This window comes from Silene latifolia, chromosome 5 (assembly GCF_048544455.1).
Source record: "Silene latifolia isolate original U9 population chromosome 5, ASM4854445v1, whole genome shotgun sequence".
NCBI lineage: Eukaryota > Viridiplantae > Streptophyta > Magnoliopsida > Caryophyllales > Caryophyllaceae > Silene > Silene latifolia.
The window spans coordinates 13,720,212-13,739,610 of NC_133530.1; the positions used below are offsets into that span (position 1 = coordinate 13,720,212).

Genomic DNA, 19,399 nt, shown 5'->3' on the forward strand with positions numbered 1-19,399 from the left:
CGTATCTATCGAGATATATCACGTCGGATGTTATCTCTCAGTCAGGAGTCTTATATAGACAAGATTCTAGAGAGATTCAACATGACTAACTCCAAAAGGGGGTTTCTTCCTATGGCTCCAGGGGTGCATTTGAGCAAGTCTCAGGCACCAGAGACACCGGAAGAGAAAGAGCGCATGACACGGATTCCTTATGCCTCGGCTATAGGATCAATCATGTATGCCATGATATGCACACGTCCGGACGTGGCATATGCATTGAGTATGACAAGTCGATTCCAACAGCATCCAGGTGAATCACATTGGATGGTTGTCAAGAACATTCTTAAGTACCTACGGAGGACTAAAGATTGGGCATTGACTTATGGAGGCGAACAAAAGCTATGCGCAACCGGTTATGCAGATGCTAGCTTCCAAACGGATCGAGATGACTCGAAATCTTAGTCTGGATTCGTTTGTACTCTTAATGGCGCTGCGATCAGTGGAAGAGTTCCAAACAAAGTGTTACAAAGAGATTCTACGACCGAGTCCGAGTACTATGCCGCGTCGAAGCTGCAAAGGAAGCGATATGGATGCGTCAATTCTAACAAGGACTATCCGTAGTGCCTAGTTCGAATGACCCGATCACCATCTATTGCGACAATAGAGGTGCCATCTTCCAAGCTAAGGAGCCTAAGTCTAGCAACAAGTCTAGACATGTACAACGGAAAGCTCATCTAATCCGAGATTACGTGGAGCAAAAGGAAGTAGTGATAGAAAAGATTGCTACTGAGGATAACATAGCAGATCCTCTCACTAAACCATTACGACAAGATAAGCATGAAGGGCATGTTAATTCCATGGGAATTAAACGTGTTCCTGAGTTGTAGTACTCTTTTATGGATTAGATTCATTCTCTTTTGTACTCTATACGACATCATCGTTTTGATATTTATATATTTTGTTTTTCATGTGGATTTGTACGACAATTTTGAACACCACAAAGTGAACTGAACAAACATTATATTTTTGGTCCTTAATTGCCCACGTGAGCTGATAACTCTGGCAATTATTTTGTGACGTTGGTTGATGGTGGGTTCAACGAGCCATAAGTCAAACGGTTGACTGACCAATCACAGAGGAGAGTTATACGGATATCTCGTAGGACACAATTGTGACATCGACGTGGAGTCCTAAATGTTTTATAACATTCGGTGCCAGGTCGTGGATAGGACCTCCATGGTGATCCTAAGAGTCGATTCTTTTGACTATCGACTGTCTCTTGAGATTAAGGCAGATTTTGGGTGACTTTGGTTTCTTTCTCACGGTCATCCGTAACAGGGGGCCAAGTAGATTTTTTCTGGGTCATTTCATGCTGTGCTTAGATCGGCAGGAGTCGAGTTGAAGGAAATATTCAGCCTTTATCAGGTACTCGATATTTCTCAGGGCCACTCGAGGAGCTGTAACTGAAATGCATGGCCATGCTCGAATACGAATTCGTTTTATCAGTTAAGTTACTCTCTAGTCGGGGAAACCACTCTTGATACAGATCGATTGTAAAATACGACCTTTGCGGATCCGGATCTGCAAATTGTTTTACATTGAGTGGGAGAAATTTTAAATGGATATGAGAATCGGTTATCGCACATACACTTGTACGGACAAGTGGGAGTTTGTTGGAGCCGGTGTCCTCCAGTTAGTGCGGATAACGTTATTGCACGTACACTTGTACGGACAAGTGGGAGCTTGTTGGGGCTGGTGTCCTCTACAGTTAGTGCAATGACATATAAATCTCTAAAAGGATCAAAGGGTATACTTTTGTATTATTATCAGTTGGTCCACGTTTATCAATAACGGTTGGCTTGCTAGATAAGTTTGACGTTATTGTCATACAGATGGCGGTGATCAACTGGTCCCTAAAAGTCACACCTATAGGATACGTTTGAGAGATGTGACGGTATGAAAATACAGTCATATTGATGCCTAATATGACTAAGCAGTTAGTCGAAGTTATTGACTAATAATTAGTCAAACGCGATGTTGAGATAATTATTTAATACGGATTAAATAACAATGGCTAAGACGAATTAAGCGGTTAATTCGTAAATTGAATATAAACGATTATATTTAATTGATGTATATTGAATTAATTATACAATATTGTCTTTGTCGGACAAGTATTAATATGTCGACTAATCCATGTTACTAGTCGATATTTTAATAACCGATAACCGATGACGATTTATAATAAAATCCCGTCATATACATTTTAGCATTTTCGAGTCGGACCACGAGTTAAAATAAGGAGGAAGTGAAAGCCCACTTCCCCATGAAGCTCACGGTTTAGGCCGAAACAAACAAAAGGAGAGCTTTCTCTCCTTTTGACCTAAGCATATTTTTGCACAAAAATTAGGTTTTGGAGGCATTCTCTCTGAAACCTAGATCTCACATCGAAAACCTCACAAAAACTCTCTCAATATTGCAAAGCAATTAGAGAGTACTTTCTAGCACAAGGGGCATAGTCTCAGACGGTCTTGGGTGCAACGATTAGGAGGAAATCTATATTGATTTCTGTTCTTAGGCCGCATTCACAAAGGACCCGAGGTTGATTCTTGTTCTTTATCGTTTCTCTATTGTTTTTCGTTTATGACCATAAATCGCATGTTAAACTTACGTTATAGTCCTAAAATTTAAGGGTTTTATACGGATATTACCCCACAAGTGCGTCTCTTGGAAGAGGCGCAGCACCTACTGCGTCTGTTCCCAAGTGGTTTCCTCCTGCGGAAGAAAGATTTCCGTGTTTAATTTATGGAATAACGGATTAATCTTATTTTCCTTAATATTTTGTATGAATATTACCGGAAATTCTTTACCAAAGATTAAAAGATTGTAAAAGATTTATAAAAATATGGAATAGAAATATCCGGAACATTCCAGAACATTCTGACTCGGGATTTTGCGGTTATCAGAAAATGAAGACGGTTTTAGGCCCGGACTCCAAATGTAATCTAATTACTGTCAAAACGACCGTATCGGCGCGTAGATGACAACTAAGAGATAGACATAAATGTTTGAGCAATCACTTGATGATAAACTTACGAACTATCACAAATCGTTCCGCGTACCAAACATGCGGCTCAATCATCACCGGGTGGTTTGCGGGAGGTGCAGAAATGAGGTATCTACAAAAAATAAAAGCTAATAACTTACATTATAGACCATCTCAGGACCGGGGACGTTTCTTGGATGTCATAGTTTCTTCGTTAACCCAAATACCTTCACCATGGTCATCACGCATATAGATGCTTTCAGTGTCCTCATGATCAGTGTCAACATCGTCGAAATAAAATACAGTGGTAGAGTGATCCATTCCCTCAAAAACGACATCCTGATCATCATCACCATTATCGGATGCACTACTCCTTCTACTCCTTATAGACAGTACAACAGACCACTTCTTATCCATAGTATCGGTGACATAGAATACTTGTTTTGCTTGGGATGCCATTATGAAAGGATCATCCTTATTATTGCCAACCTTACCCAGATTGACCAACTTAAATCCCATATTATCCTTTCGGACACAATGGATGTTGTTATCAACCCACTTACATTGAAACAAAGGCATTGTGAAATCAATGTAATCTAATACCAATATTTCTTGAATAACAGCATAATAAAGGCATTTTCCCCAAATAGGCTTTTTATCTTTTGAAGTAGCAAAGTGCATTGCCTCAAATTCAGAGCTCACACTACTATTTTGCATTGTGCTCAACTCATCTTGCTCGCGGGTGTAAAAAGTATATCCATTAATGGCAAAACTGCTGTAAAAGGTGACCTTGGCATTTGGACCTAAACCAAGACGTAGTATCCTAGGAGAGATGTCATCACCAGTTTGATTCTTATACTCTAAGACAATATTGCTAAACCACTCTCCAAACGTCTTCGTATGCTCGTTTGTAATCCACTTCTCGGTCTTGTTTGGGTGATCGTATTTGAGCTCATCTTTGTGTTGTTGAATATAAGGTTGCACCTCATCTTCATTGTTTAGCACATACGTATGTGCTAAATGCAACATTTCATTTGTCACAATTTTTTCAACCCGGCCCCTAATACCTTTTCCGGTCATCCAGTCACTATGACGATTATTAGGAACGCCAATCAACTCCTCAGGGGAGAGATGAGCGTAACAATATGAAAGAGCTTCGTCTAAAATAGCGCGTTCAACAATACAACCTTCCGGACGATACCGATTAGATGTATAATCCTTGTAGACTTTCATCAATCTTTCGAAAAGATACTGGTATCTCAAGTACACGGGCCCAAGGTACAAAATCTCCCTAACCAAGTGAATGGTCAGATGAATCATGATAGTGAAGAAAGAGGGTGGAAAATACATTTCCAATTGACAAAGAGAGGTTACAATGAGGTCCTGCAATGAATCTGCGTCATCGGGATCGATGACTTTCTTGCATATGGACTGGAAGAAGAGACAAAATCTAGTTATAGAATATTTTACCTTTTCAGGTAAAATGGAACGAATAGCCACATGTAGTAATTGTTGCATCAAAGTGTGACAATCATGTGACTTTAACCCGGTGAGTTTTAGGTCTTGGATCGACACTAGGTTTTTGATGTTCGACGAATAACCATGTGGCACTTTAATTCCATTCAAGCATGCACAAAACTCTTTTTTTCTCATTCCGTGAAAGGGTATAAGCTGCTGGCGGTAAAAATGTACGATTACCTCTCTTCTGTGGTGCCAACTCTAGCCTAATACCCATCATTTGCATATCTTCCCTAGCTGCGGCGTTATCCTTTGTTTTACTGGGAACATTCATAAGGGTATTGATAATATTATCACAAACATTTTTCTCAATGTGCATGAAATCGAGACAATGCCTGACCTCCAGATCAGGCCAATATGGAAGTTTATCAAAAATAATGGATCTTTTCTTATACCCACGAGTAGACAATTTAGAGCCGCTCTTCTTCCCATAATCTATCTCAATATGCTTTACTTTCTGATACACTTCATGCCCACTCAAAATTCTAGGAGGTTGACGAAGTTCTTGACTTCCATTTAATGCTTTCTGCTTCTTGTGATAACAATGATCATGATACAAGAACCTCTTATTTCCCATATACACATACTTACGAGAAGACTTCAAGTATTCAGACTCGATATCCTCGACAAGCCTCTTTCCCATGAACTGTGTGCCCAGAAAGGTCGCCATAAGCTGGATAGTCAGATATTGTACACAATAACATCGCTCTCAAATTGAAAGTTTCGTTCTTATATGCATCAAATACTTCTATCCCACTATCCCACAACATTCGCAAATCATCTATAAAAGGTTCCAAATAGACATCTATATCCTTTCCAGGTTGTTTAGGGCCGGAAATTAACAACGACAACATCAAATACTTTCTTTTCATGCACACATATGGAGGTAAGTTATAAATAGCCAACACTACTTGCCAAGTACTATGTTGACTACTTATGTTTCCGTGTGGGTTCATTCCATCAGTGAACAGCGCTAGACGTAAGTTTCTAGGTTCATTGTCGAACTCGGGATACTTGGCGTCGAACTATTTCCATTGCATACCATCTCCCGGGTGTCTTAGTTTTCCATCATTTATTCTTCCAGTTTCATGCCAAGTTAACATTTTTGAATCATCGCTATTCGCATAAATCCTTATGAATCTTGGTATCACTGGAAAATACCACAACACCTTTCTCGGGATCCCTTCCTTATCCTTATAACGCCACTCCAAACATTTAGGGCAATTGGTTAAGTTTTGATATAATTTCTGATACAATATGCAATCATTTGGACATGCATGTATTTTCTCATATTTCATACCCACTCCTCTTATTAGTTTTTTAGCCTCATATGTCTTAACAGGTAGAACATTACCATCTGGAAGCAACTCCTTTATCAAGGCTAAAAAACTAGTGAAACACGTGTCACTCACCCCATTTGCCCCCTTGATATTATACAACTTTACCACAGCCGACATTTTTGTGAACTTACAACCAGGATACAGAGGTGCTTCAGACTCACACAACTTCTCATACATGTTGTTAAGGTCATCCCAATTAATAGTGTCATCACCTACATCTTGAAAAGCATTCGACTCATCATCATTCTCTTCATTATCTATATACCCAACATTCAACTTGTCTGCTTCCAACTCTTCCAACTCAAAAAACTCGGCAAACCCAGGATCATCAGTTAGCCTTTCGTATACCTCAACATCATCTTCTTCAAAGCTATTCTCGTCCTCTAATGGCTCCCCATGAAAAATCCAACGTGTATAGGATCGACTAAAACTATACTTTTCTAGGTGTATTTTAACGTCCGGAAAAGCCATATACCTAATATTACCACATCTTTCACAAGGACATGGAATACTAGAAGAACCTTTCAAATTGTTCGCAACGACTTCATAAAATTCAGCTAAACCATCCTTATAGTTGGGGTCACTCATATTTGCATCAATCCTCCAAGTTCAAGTCATTTTTCTACATTCGTAATATATAGGCAACTAATTCAGAAAATCCAATAATAGGCAAACAAATAAACGAAATTCAGGAAATCAATTAAGCTAAATTACCAACAAATTAGATAATAACCCAACAAATTCGCAAATTCAAAAATAATCGACATTCATAGGCCAGGAAATTGAACAATCCTATATATATAGCTTGAAAATCTTAATAAGAAATAGTTAATAAGAAACATATATACCTGATTGATAAACACGATCAGGGAGAGAAGACGGTGACAATAGTGGCGGAGATGAAGACAGAGAGAGACGATCAGGGAGGAATGAAGGATGATATTTGTGTAGCAGTATTAGCTTGTGTTTGTGTTTTGTAGCGTATAACAGAATAAAGCGATCTGTACATGGTGTTTGTTCTTTTAATCTTCATAACATCAATAACAACGGTTATTGCGTCTACAACCGTTGTTAAAACGTAATAACAACGGGTACTAATATAACCGTTATAATTACGTTTCACTAATTTTGCGCCAAATTAATAACAACGGTTATAATGTATTACAAAGTAAACTGTTGTTATTAGTTTTTATATTAACAACGGTTGTGCAAGTTTGACCCGTTTGTTGACGGTTATCAAATAGAACAATCGATTTCTCAAAAGAGGTATACCCTTATTTTCATTCACAAAGATAATAGCTAGTGTGTAATACTAGCAGAATAGTTGAAATCCGTGATTTCTCTAAGTGAGTTATTCTTACTTATGTTGCTTGATTTTATTTAATGTACAATGTAGCTCATTTAAATATGACTTTTCATAAGAATATTTACTTTCTTTGTTCGTATTAATCGAGAATTTTATCATTTTAGTGGAGAATTTATTCCCTATATGGCCATTGACAACCAATCTGCGCTCAAAACATATCCACACACGTAGTAATGCATATGGTAGATTCAATCCCTTTTAGATCATATAGTGAATCCACTCATATGGCATATGATTCCGAAATGCCTAACACTTCATTCATTTTTTTTTTCAATCGAAATGCGCAGCATTATAATAAAGGGGAGGGGGGATTCGAACATGGAACTTATTATTCACAATACCTCCGTTTTAACCACTAGACTAAGACATCTTCGATAATACTTCATTTTTTGATATAACGTGTTCTGAAAAAATCTACTTGTGATGTTTTCACATAACACGCTTGTGAGAGATTGTTTTACCACAACTTATGATATAAGACGGTCTCACATCGTGAGACGATCACTTTTATAAAAAAACTTGTTCATTTATTATTAATAAATGGGTTATGTTTTTACATAAACGGGTCGTCTCATAGGGTGAGATGATTGTACGCAATAAATACTGTAGTTTTACTTATTCTACCCATTTATATATCCGTATAATCATTACTACAGATATAGGGTATAACAACGGTTAAAGACCCTGATATATAAAAAAGCGGACGTTGTTAAAGCGTCCGTTGTTAAAGATTTTAACAACGGTTGTTTTTTTTAAGAAACCCGTTGTGAAAACTATTAACAACGGTTAAAAACCGTTGTCGTTACGAGTCATTCGTTGTGGAAAGTGTGACTAATTTTTGGTGCAAAAGTTATAACAACGGTTACAATAGAAAAAACCGTTGTTATAACTAAAGACAACGGGTTTTTTTTAAATAACCGTTGTGGAAAGTGTGACTAATTTTTGGTGAGAAAGTTATAAACACCGGTTACAATAGAAAAAACTGTTGTTATAACTAACGACAATGGGTTTTTTTTAAATAACCGTTGTTATTGGTTTTAAAAAAAATAAAAAAAATAAAAAAACAAAGCATTACTGCCAAAATCCCTCATGCATCAATTAATTATATATTACTAGATGCATGCATTATTACTGTCAAAATCCCTGCATGAAAGGACACAATATATGAAATGCGAAGGGTTATAAGATTTGAAGCAGAGATATGGCACAACTTCCTAAACAAAATTCGTATTAATTTAAGCATCAAACTCTAAACATATTAATTAAAAAACAACTCAAACGACACATTACTAATTATAAATTCATTCCACTATCTCAATAACCAATCCATTATATCACTATCTCCACCCTAAACTCCAAACCCTAAATCTTTAAAACCTAATAAACTCCAAACTTCCTTCAATAATGAATGATACCATTCGTTTAACAAGCATTATGACCGAGTACAACAAAAGTTTCATACGCCGCTTGCAGGAAATCGAGAGGAAGTACAGGTTCTTCCTTGAGGATGCTCGGATCGCACTCAAGGACGCCAAAAAAATGGCTTGTTAGAGCCGCAGATAATGCAACTATATGAAGATATTGCATCTGCGGAACAAAACCTCCAAATAGCAAACGAGGAGAGGATGAATATCATAGAAGAGAATGCATCCCTATATGAACATCTAAGAATTGTATTTTTAGCAATGCATTAATTTTATGTGTATATATATCAATTAATTAAGTTTATGTATGTTAAATGTGTATTTGTTTTACTATCCTCTCCATCATCTTCTTTGTTTTATTTTATTTAATTTGTTTTACTAATAAACGCAGAAAAAATAAGCGAATAATAATTAGAGAAATTAAGAACAATGACGGAGAAAAACACATGCAAATAAAATAATTAGAGAAAGAACAATAATAACGGAGATGACAAAACCTAAAACCATAAAGCGATAGATATATACCTGATAATTAGAGAGAGAAAGAGACGATGACAACAACAGTGACGGAGATGATAAAGCGACGATGAGAAAGAGTGTGGTTGTGTAATGTTTGTGTTTTTGGTCGTAATGATCCTGTGTTTGTGTGGTATATATTGTGGTATTTGCTTGAAAGTATTGACAACGGTAATTACACATAAACCTGTTGTCATTAGAGAATATATTAACAACGGTTCCTTTGACAACCATTGTTAAAAAGTATTAACAATGGGTTCTAATATAACCGTTGTAATTACTTTTCACTAATTTTGCGCCAAATTATTAACAACAGTTATAATGTATTACAGAGTAAACTGTAGTTATTAGTTTTTATATTAACAACGGTTGTCCAAGTTTGTCCCGTTGTTAAAACCAATAACAACGATTAACAACACATAACCGTTGTAATTAAGTTTAGTAAAATTTCGCGCAAAGATAATTATCCATTCTACGTCTTTTGGTGATTTTCGTGAATAAGCGTTGTTAAGGGGCCGTTGTGGTTGCCTGGATTTGTAGTAGTGAATAATTTGATAATGGAGTTAATTATCTTGTCTCCTATATTTAAAATAGTCCGATATATTTTTATGTAGTTACTAATCACCTTTTTAGAAATCGGTAGTTTTAATAAAAAGACAAAAATAATTGGGAGATGAAATGTTCCCTTTTTCCGAAACTATGATAGTCTTTTATTTAACGAATGGGTTTAAAAATAAGAATATCTAGTAATATTTGATTTCGTTTCAATTCGACTTAGGTACGGGTAATTTTAATTACACACCTTAATCGGGTTTGTCCTATTTCCAGTGGGTGATTAAGTTGGGTCAATAGTCGAACAAGCAAGTTTTGGGTCATAGTTTAGGGGTTAATGATTTTCCTCAACGTTCACTATAATTTTTAATTCAAATGTTTTACCTTAAATTAGTGCGTGGAACTTAAAAACAATTAACGAGAAAACTCATATCTACACGTCCTTTTAGAAAAAAACAAAAATTCTTCAGTACTTGTCAATTTGTAACATCGCGGCCCAAACCTGAGTCAAGAGCGGTCACTTAGAGTACCTCGCAAATATGTAAATGTAAATAAACAACAATGAAGTTCATTATCATAATTATTACTCCATTTTGTGATTTATTTAACCTTCTTAATAGGTAATAGTATTAGCAACCAGTGTACATGCACTGGTAGCTAACATGAAGGCATAGATTACACGGTAATTTTTCGACCCTTTATTATTACAATACTTTATATATATGGACAACTATGGGTCCGTGACTTTATGGGATAAGTTTAAAGTCCGCGATAAGAGTAGCAATCTCTGGGACTGCGTCACTAATGTTGCCGTCAGCACGTGTCTTGGTAGCCGCATCGGTGGAAGTATCAAAAGTTAACGAAGTGTCCAACTTTTGCTGAATTTGATCAAAGGTCAGATTGGCAATGACTTGCTTTGGACCACATACAACATATACCTGCATTTAAACAAAGCAAAAAAAAAAAAAAATAAGAATGATCGAGGAAAATAAACTGCAACCTGATGAAATGATTAATGAACGTATCATCACCCAATATAAATATGTGCGTGCTTTTAAAATAATTCATATTTACCCTGTTAGGAATCTAGGCTGTGTTATCTGCAGGTGCATGCCATGCCAAAACCCAAGAACAGTCCGTGCCTGATGCATTTTTCCCATTATACACCACTGCGGCTTTGGAACCAAAAAAGTTTCCCTTCAAGTGGGTAAATATGGAACTGCTATTGGGAAAAATTGTGGCCGGAAAAGTGCCAAGCGGAGCGCCTGACCAGTTATGAGATCTAGCTAAGGTCATAGCAAAATGGGTCTGGTTATTCATGGTGGCTTGGGTACCATTTTGTGGTTGCTTGACTGTCTTCTCGCAAACCGTGACATTTTGTTCTTGCATCGTAGCCATATCGAGCTTTAATGGTACATATTACACAAAGTATAAGAAATCCCGTAGTTTCATTCAAAACGGCGAAAGTAGTAAAAAAATCAAATAGAATGCAATTTATTTAATAAATAACAAGAACACTACTAATTAGTTTTATGCACCAAAAGTCTTCTTACCTTGAAATATTTGAAGATGTTAATGATTTCAACGTTGCCTCTTGCTTGCCCCAACCATACTACCACCTAAGTTATTTATATAGTGCAAACCATCTATGCGCAATAACGGATATAAAAAAGTAGATTCAATATTCTAATTTACACAATAGCGTAAGAATTTTCTATCACCTCCTTTAAAACAAGAATCATATTCTTCATTTCTTTTCTTTATCTAAATTAAAGAGACTACCTTATGATAATCGTAAAAAAATCGGGACTCAAGTTAAATAGCTAACAGCTATTTTCCACATACTTTTGTAAGTACAATACAAATACAAAGAGTTGTGCAATCATTAAATGTGGTACTCCTGTTGGAAAATTTATGATTTAAGAATTATATTTAATTGTGAGTTTTAATATTTGGCCAAGTAATAAAATTATGGAATAATAATCATTTATGTTTATGAGTTACAAAAGTTGTTTAGACTTGGTCAAATGGTATTTATCAGATAATCGTGTATTTGATTATTGAGGTCTTTTAATGACCGTTTATTATGTTGATCTTGATTGCTAAATCCAACGTTACATTTGTAACGTATGTGATTATGGTTTAATTGCTATCTTTACGTTGATATGGAGTCTTGACTATTTAAACAACATGTGATGATTTTTGCCATGGAGTGGTCTTTACTGGTTTTGGCTCATAATATCAAGATATAAGAAACTACGCATACTTGCAAATAGATTCCGACACAAGTCGATGTATATTTATATACTATATTATTTTACAAATCCTTATTCTATAATGCGTAAAAGTTACTTTCGTTATTAAAATATTATTGAGCATCGGGCGGTCATCGGTTCGGGGGCTCCTCTTGCTGCTACCGAAGGAGTCCAACGGGTTGTCGTATCTTGGGAGAGGAACGCACTATTTGGTAACCAGTGCAGTGGAGGCGTTATCTCTCTTAGGAAAGCGCCTAGCGCGATTCGACCCAGGCTACATCTTTCTTCTCTACTCTATTTTATATTATTATTCTTTTATTTATGTCATTTATATTATTTTATATTGTTGTAATATTATTTACGGTAATATATTGCTCCACTTTTTCTAACAATCTAAGAGAGATAAGGCATTATCGTAAATAATATTACACCGTACTTTTTTATTAGGGGCCAACCTAATGAGTAGTTGGATGTGATTTTGCCAGTATGTAGGATTAAACAAAACGTCTAATAAATTGCATGAAGTTTGTCTAGTTGTCTTAGTTTTTTTTGTTAATGATTTAATCTAGTGTTTTGTTTGTGTTTGAATGTTGTGTCATACACTCATACGAGTATTCTCGGTTTGTTCATCACAGAATCGGTGAATTTGATAATGCTTTTTCCGTAATAACATACTCCGTAATTAATAATTTGTGTATGTATATTGTATAAATCATACGAGTACTTTCGCGTAGAGATAGTCGCTCATATACAAATTTTAGTAAGCTAATTTATTTATCTGTTTATCAACATTTGTTTTACAAAGTTGTGATACATGGCTTAATACTCTCTGATTATAGCATGAGTCCATAGCTTACATTTGTTTCTAGAACTTGCTTGTTGCGTACCGGCTGTTACCAAGTTTTTATTTTGATGATAGTTGATGTGATTTGAATTGGTTGTGTTTTGCCTGGGTGATATTCTCATATAATTTAAATTGGTTTATATTCTACAAAGTTAATTTTTATTTATTTATTTATCTTTTAGTGATGGACTTGATTAATGTGGGGGTTGTTTTCGATCTACAATTTTGTATGATCTTTGATTTCAGTGGTTAGCGAATTAATTTGGGCGCAAAAATTAATTTTTTTTTTTTTTTTTTTTTTTTTTTTTTTTTTTTGGGTGATGAGAATTAGGTTATGAGTTATTTGCGTTTGTGCAAATAGATCATTTACTTTATAGAGTTGTTGACCATATTTATTTGTCTCCAAGATATTATGGTGGGAGTACTTTTACCTATGAATTTGTTTTGTTCTCGTTTAATTTGTGCCGTAAATAAAAGCTAAGTATGTTGCTATATTTGTTTACTACAATACTACTCCATATGATGTTTGGTTAATGTCGAAAGTCATTGTGTTTTATACTTGACTAGCTATGATTTATGAGGTGATAATGGTGGTAAACTATACATGTACCATATGTATGCTTTGGGTGACTTGCTAATGCTTTTATCATTGTCTATTATCAATGAATATTTTGTAAATGCTAAAAGAGTAATGTTTGTTTGAATATTAATCTTATCACCATGTTTATTTAGCTTTGATATGTGATGTATTGAGAACATCTAGAGTTTTGGCTTGGTGTGTGATTTTTTTTACCACTATTAAATTGGTGACGTATATTCATGAGATTTTATCACATGTACTAGTTAAATATGGTGAAAGCATGCATAGAATTTGGGACATAAATTATATATCTCACTAGCTAATTGTGTTTTTCTTTCTTTACTTGAAGGAATGTTAAAGGGAGATGGTCATTTATTTTTGAGACCAAAGGCCACCATGGTTATATATTATATTTATTTTTATATGGTGGATGACCCTTCTCATGGCTATTTATTTTTATATGGCGGAGGTTTGGTATCATGGCTATTTATTTTTACGGAGATGCGGTATCATGGAAATTTTCGTTGTGGATTATTATTATTATTATATTATATTGGATACCACGAGCTTGGAAGCGAAATGATCAAAGAGTTATCGAGATATATTCTATATACTTATATTATTCGAGCCGCCTATCCTTCCTATTCCATTGTTATGTGGTGGAAGATTTTTAGATAAAAGCTAAAATCGCAAAGTTTGATGAGAAAATGAGATATTTGAGACGTGGTCTTTGAGACACGTATTTTTCCATCATGATGGTGGTCTTATTTGAATATTCAGAAAGTGATATCACGGATCCATTTATGAGAAAGCTGGCCAGCAAGTACGTACTTGAATTATGAGAATTTAATCGTCGAGGGGAATGAGACTTATTGCCCATGTGGTAGCCATCGCAGTGGAAACCCGTCTTCAAAGATTGGAGATCCCATGAAAGAAGTTCAACGGGTAATAACGAAGCTGTGGGTGGGCTAATTAAGGAGAGCACCATTTATTTGGCGGATATTTTATTTTGGTCCGCGTCTCATTCCTATGGCGAAGTGTGATATTTGTGTTTTATGAGGTGCTCTCAATGTTTTTGGTTGTGACGGTTTGAGGTTGAGCATTGACTCTTAATGAATCCGAAGGCATAATTTTTTGCGGGGTGGATGTCACACCTACCCTTGGAGGATTCACCTAGTGAGTGTTCGTAGTGTGGTCGCTACTATGGGACGTGGGCAACTCCCTAGAGACACTCATGATACAAGATACCTACGCATGACCATTAACGCGCACCACTGATAGAACCTGATCGATTGCCCGTGCCGTGTGTGTGGTGAGTCCAAACTTGATCTAAGGGACCTAGTTCAAAGTATTTATACTACTATGGTTCTTTCGAGTGCAAGCTCACTTACACTAAGTGTTGGTTCAAACCCGAAAGGTACCTACACCTATTACGCGGTATAATATGCTCACTATTATTATTTTATAAAATGATATTTCTTCTTTTTGGATTTAAAATCTTATTTATTTATTTTTTTAAAATGTTTTAAAATTCTTAAATCATGTGGGGGATTGTTGGAAAATTTATGATTTAAGAATTATATTTAATTGTGAGTTTTAATATTTGGCCAAGTAATAAAATTATGGAATAATAATCATTTATGTTTATGAGTTACAAAAGTTGTTTAGACTTGGTCAAATGGTATTTATCAGATAATCGTGTATTTGATTATTGAGGTCTTTTAATGACCGTTTATTATGTTGATCTTGATTGCTAAATCCAACGTTACATTTGTAACGTATGTGATTATGGTTTAATTGCTATCTTTACGTTGATATGGAGTCTTGACTATTTAAACAACATGTGATGATTTTTGCCATGGAGTGGTCTTTACTGGTTTTGGCTCATAATATCAAGATATAAGAAACTACGCATACTTGCAAATAGATTCCGACACAAGTCGATGTATATTTATATACTATATTATTTTACAAATCCTTATTCTATAATGCGTAAAAGTTACTTTCGTTATTAAAATATTATTGAGCATCGGGCGGTCATCGGTTCGGGGGCTCCTCTTGCTGCTACCGAAGGAGTCCAACGGGTTGTCGTATCTTGGGAGAGGAACGCACTATTTGGTAACCAGTGCAGTGGAGGCGTTATCTCTCTTAGGAAAGCGCCTAGCGCGATTCGACCCAGGCTACATCTTTCTTCTCTACTCTATTTTATATTATTATTCTTTTATTTATGTCATTTATATTATTTTATATTGTTGTAATATTATTTACGGTAATATATTGCTCCACTTTTTCTAACAACTCCCTCCATCCCGAGCATTTGCTACCTTTGAAATTGGCACAAAGACAACGGAAAGAGTAGGATACTATTTGTGATAGAAGAAAGAATTGAATAAATAATATAGTGAACATGCATGCATGAAAGCAAAATTGTTGTCCAAAGGAAAATCCCATATCTGGTGGCTATTTGAATGTTCATGAAAACTAAACAGAAAGATCATCATAGGCTTATAAATCATCTACGTTCCTAGTTATAACATATATCTCGGTTTTATCCTGTTTTTGACGGGATATATTTTGTTTTGTTTCATAGTTTCATAGTTTTTGCAAATGTAATTTCTTTTCTAATGAAATGCAATGATAATTTTTGAATTTTTTTTTTTGTAAAAAACGACATTATTTATACAAGCTTAACTGACATAGCTAAGAGCCTAAGAGACCTATACCGTAACATACAGTCATTAATGGAGATTGTGTACAAGCAAATTACGGAATGTTATATGGACATTTATTATTAGAGCATACAAAAAGATACGAGTGGATAACTCATAAAATAATGGAGATATATTTCCAATAATTTGTGGGTATTATTATTGAGTGACAAATGGACAATAGGTTATGAGGATGATCACATTACCCATCAGAAATATTTCCAATAGGGAAGTAAACAAATGAATGAAACACACATAAATGAAATAAGTAAACAAACGACCAGAACGGAGGGCGTATTAATCCGATTTTAAGATAAAATGAATTACGTTCATAAAAAAATAGTTGAAAATTTCTTAGATAAGTTACCCTAGAATTTTAGAAAAAAGAGTAAAACATAACTCTCGGGAAAATTATTGTGTTGGTGTCTTGGTTACTTGGACTATAACAAGCAAAAGGTTGTATGATTTTAGGATATCCGATCTGCACCATTCTAAAACCACCTAGTAAAACTCAAAATTTGGTAGAGTAAACCAAAACGACCCGACTCGAGGTTAAACTGATATCTGGATTAATCTTCTTTGAACCAATCGAAACACAAACTAAATCACCCAGCGACACAAAATTGATTCACACGGATGGATTGCCCGATAATAATGTATAAGACTAATAATAGTCTAAAGTTGACTAGATTGACATTCAGCTTAATTGTGAGTTAATGGGTGTTTAAGGGGTCATTGTAATTTTGTAACCCCTCTAAGAAAGGTTATTTAAATCATGTTGTGTGTGATATGAACTCATATATAAAATCCAAATAACATATACAAAGATGATATACTACTCTAAGACGTTTAGTCTACTATCAATATGGGACTTCATATATTTGACATGGACCATTTTTAGGACCTTCATAGTTGTCTTGAAGATATAAAGACATCTATGTTTGTTGACGGTTATCAAATAGAACAACCGATTTCTCAAAAGAGGTATACCCTTATTTTCATTCACAAAGATAATAGCTAGTGTGTAATACTAGCAGAATAGTTGAAATCCGTGATTTCTCTAAGTGAGTTATTCTCTTATGTTGCTTGATTTTATTTAATGTACAATGTAGCTCATTTAAATATGACTTTTCATAAGAATATTTACTTTCTTTGTTCGTATTAATCGAGAATTTTATCATTTTAGTGGAGAATTTATTCCCTATATGGCCATTGACAACCAATCTGCGCTCAAAACATATCCACACACGTAGTAATGCATATGGTAGATTCAATCCCTTTTGGATCATATAGTGAATCCACTCATATGGCATATGATTCCGAAATGCCTAACACTTCATTCATTTTTTTTTCAATTGAAATGCGCACTTAATCGCATTATAATAAAAGGGAGGGGGGATTCGAACATGGAACTTATTATTCACAATACCTCCGTTTTAACCACTAAACTAAGACATCTTCGGTAACACTTCATTCATTGATATAACGTGTTCCGCAAAAATCTACTTGTGATGTTTTCACATAACACGCTTGTGAGAGATTGTTTTACCACAACTTATGATATAAGACGGTCTCACATCGTGAGAAGATCACTTTTATAAAAAAACTTGTTCATTTATTATTAATAAATGGGTTATGTTTTTACATAAAGGGGTCGTCTCATAGGGTGAGATGATTGTACGCAATAAATACTGTAGTTTTACTTATTCTACCCATTTATATATCCGTATAATCACTACTACAGATATAGGGTATAACAACGGTTAAAGACCCTGGTATATAAAAAAGCGGACGTTGTTAAAGCGTCCGTTGTTAAAGGTTTTAACAACGGTTGTTTTTTTTAAGAAACCCGTTGTGAAAACTATTAACAACGGTTAAAAACCGTTGTCGTTACGAGTCATTCGTTGTGGAAAGTGTGACTAATTTTTGGTGCGAAAGTTATAACAACGGTTACAATAGAAAAAATCGTTGTTATAACTAAAGACAACGGGTTTTTTTTAAATAACCGTTGTGGAAAGTGTGACTAATTTTTGGTGAGAAAGTTATAACAACGGTTACAATAGAAAAAACCGTTGTTATAACTAACGACAATGGTTTTTTTTTAAATAACCGTTGTTATTGGTTTTAAAAAAAATAAAAAAAATAAAAAAACAAAGCATTACTGCCAAAATCCCTCATGCATCAATTAATTATATATTACTAGATGCATTCATTATTACTGCCAAAATCCCTGCCTGAAAGGACACAATATATGAAATGCGAAGGGTTATAAGATTTGAAGCAGGGATATGACACAACTTCCTAAACAAAATTCGTATTAATTTAAGCATCAAACCCTAAACATATTAATTAAAAAACTACTCAAACAACACATTACTAATTATAAATTCATTCCACTATCTCAATAACCAATCCATTATATCACTATCTCCACCCTAAACTCCAAACCCTAAATCTTTAAAACCTAATAAACTCCAAACTTCCTTCAATAATGAATGATACCATTCGTTTAACATGCATTATGACCGAGTACAACAAAAGTTTCATACGCCGCTTGCAGGAAATCGAGAGGAAGTACAGGTTCTTCCTTGAGGATGCTCGGATCGCACTCAAGGACGCCAAAAAAATGGCTTGTTAGAGCCGCAGATAATGCAGCTATATGAAGATATTGCATCTGCGGAACAAAACCTCCAAATAGCAAACGAGAAGACGATGAATATCATAGAAGAGAATGCATCCCTATATGAACATCTAAGAATTGTATTTTTAGCAATGCATTAATTTTATGTGTATATATATATCAATTAATTAAGTTTATGTATGTTAAATGTGTATTTGTTTTACTATCCTCTCCATCATCTTCTTTGTTTTATTTTATTTAATTTGTTTTACTAATAAACGCAGAAAAAATAAGCGAATAATAATTAGAGAAATTAAGAACAATGACGGAGAAAAACACATGCAAATAAAATAATTAGAGAAAGAACAATAATGACGGAGATGACAAAACCTAAAACCATAAAGCGATAGATATATACCTGATAATTAGAGAGAGAAAGAGACGATGACAACAACAGTGACGGAGATGATAAAGCGACGATGAGAAAGAGTGTGGTTGTGTGTTTGTGTTTCTGGCTGTAGCTGATCTGTGTTTGTGTGGTATATATTGTGGTATTTGCTTGAAAGTATTGACAACGGTAATTACACATAAACCTGTTGTCATTAGAGAATATATTAACAACGGTTCCTTTGACAACCGTTGTTAAAAAGT

General features: G+C 34.9%; 1 long non-coding RNA gene across 1 annotated transcript; it reads right to left on the reverse strand.

Annotated features, from left to right (window-relative positions):
- Window positions 1-10,289: 10,289 nt before the first annotated feature.
- On the reverse strand, window positions 10,290-11,367 carry LOC141656788 (uncharacterized). Its single transcript, XR_012548566.1, has 3 exons — window positions 11,295-11,367; window positions 10,816-11,145; window positions 10,290-10,679 (listed from the first exon to the last, which is right to left on the reverse strand). It is a non-coding gene; the product is annotated as an uncharacterized LOC141656788 (long non-coding RNA).
- Window positions 11,368-19,399: the final 8,032 nt, after the last annotated feature.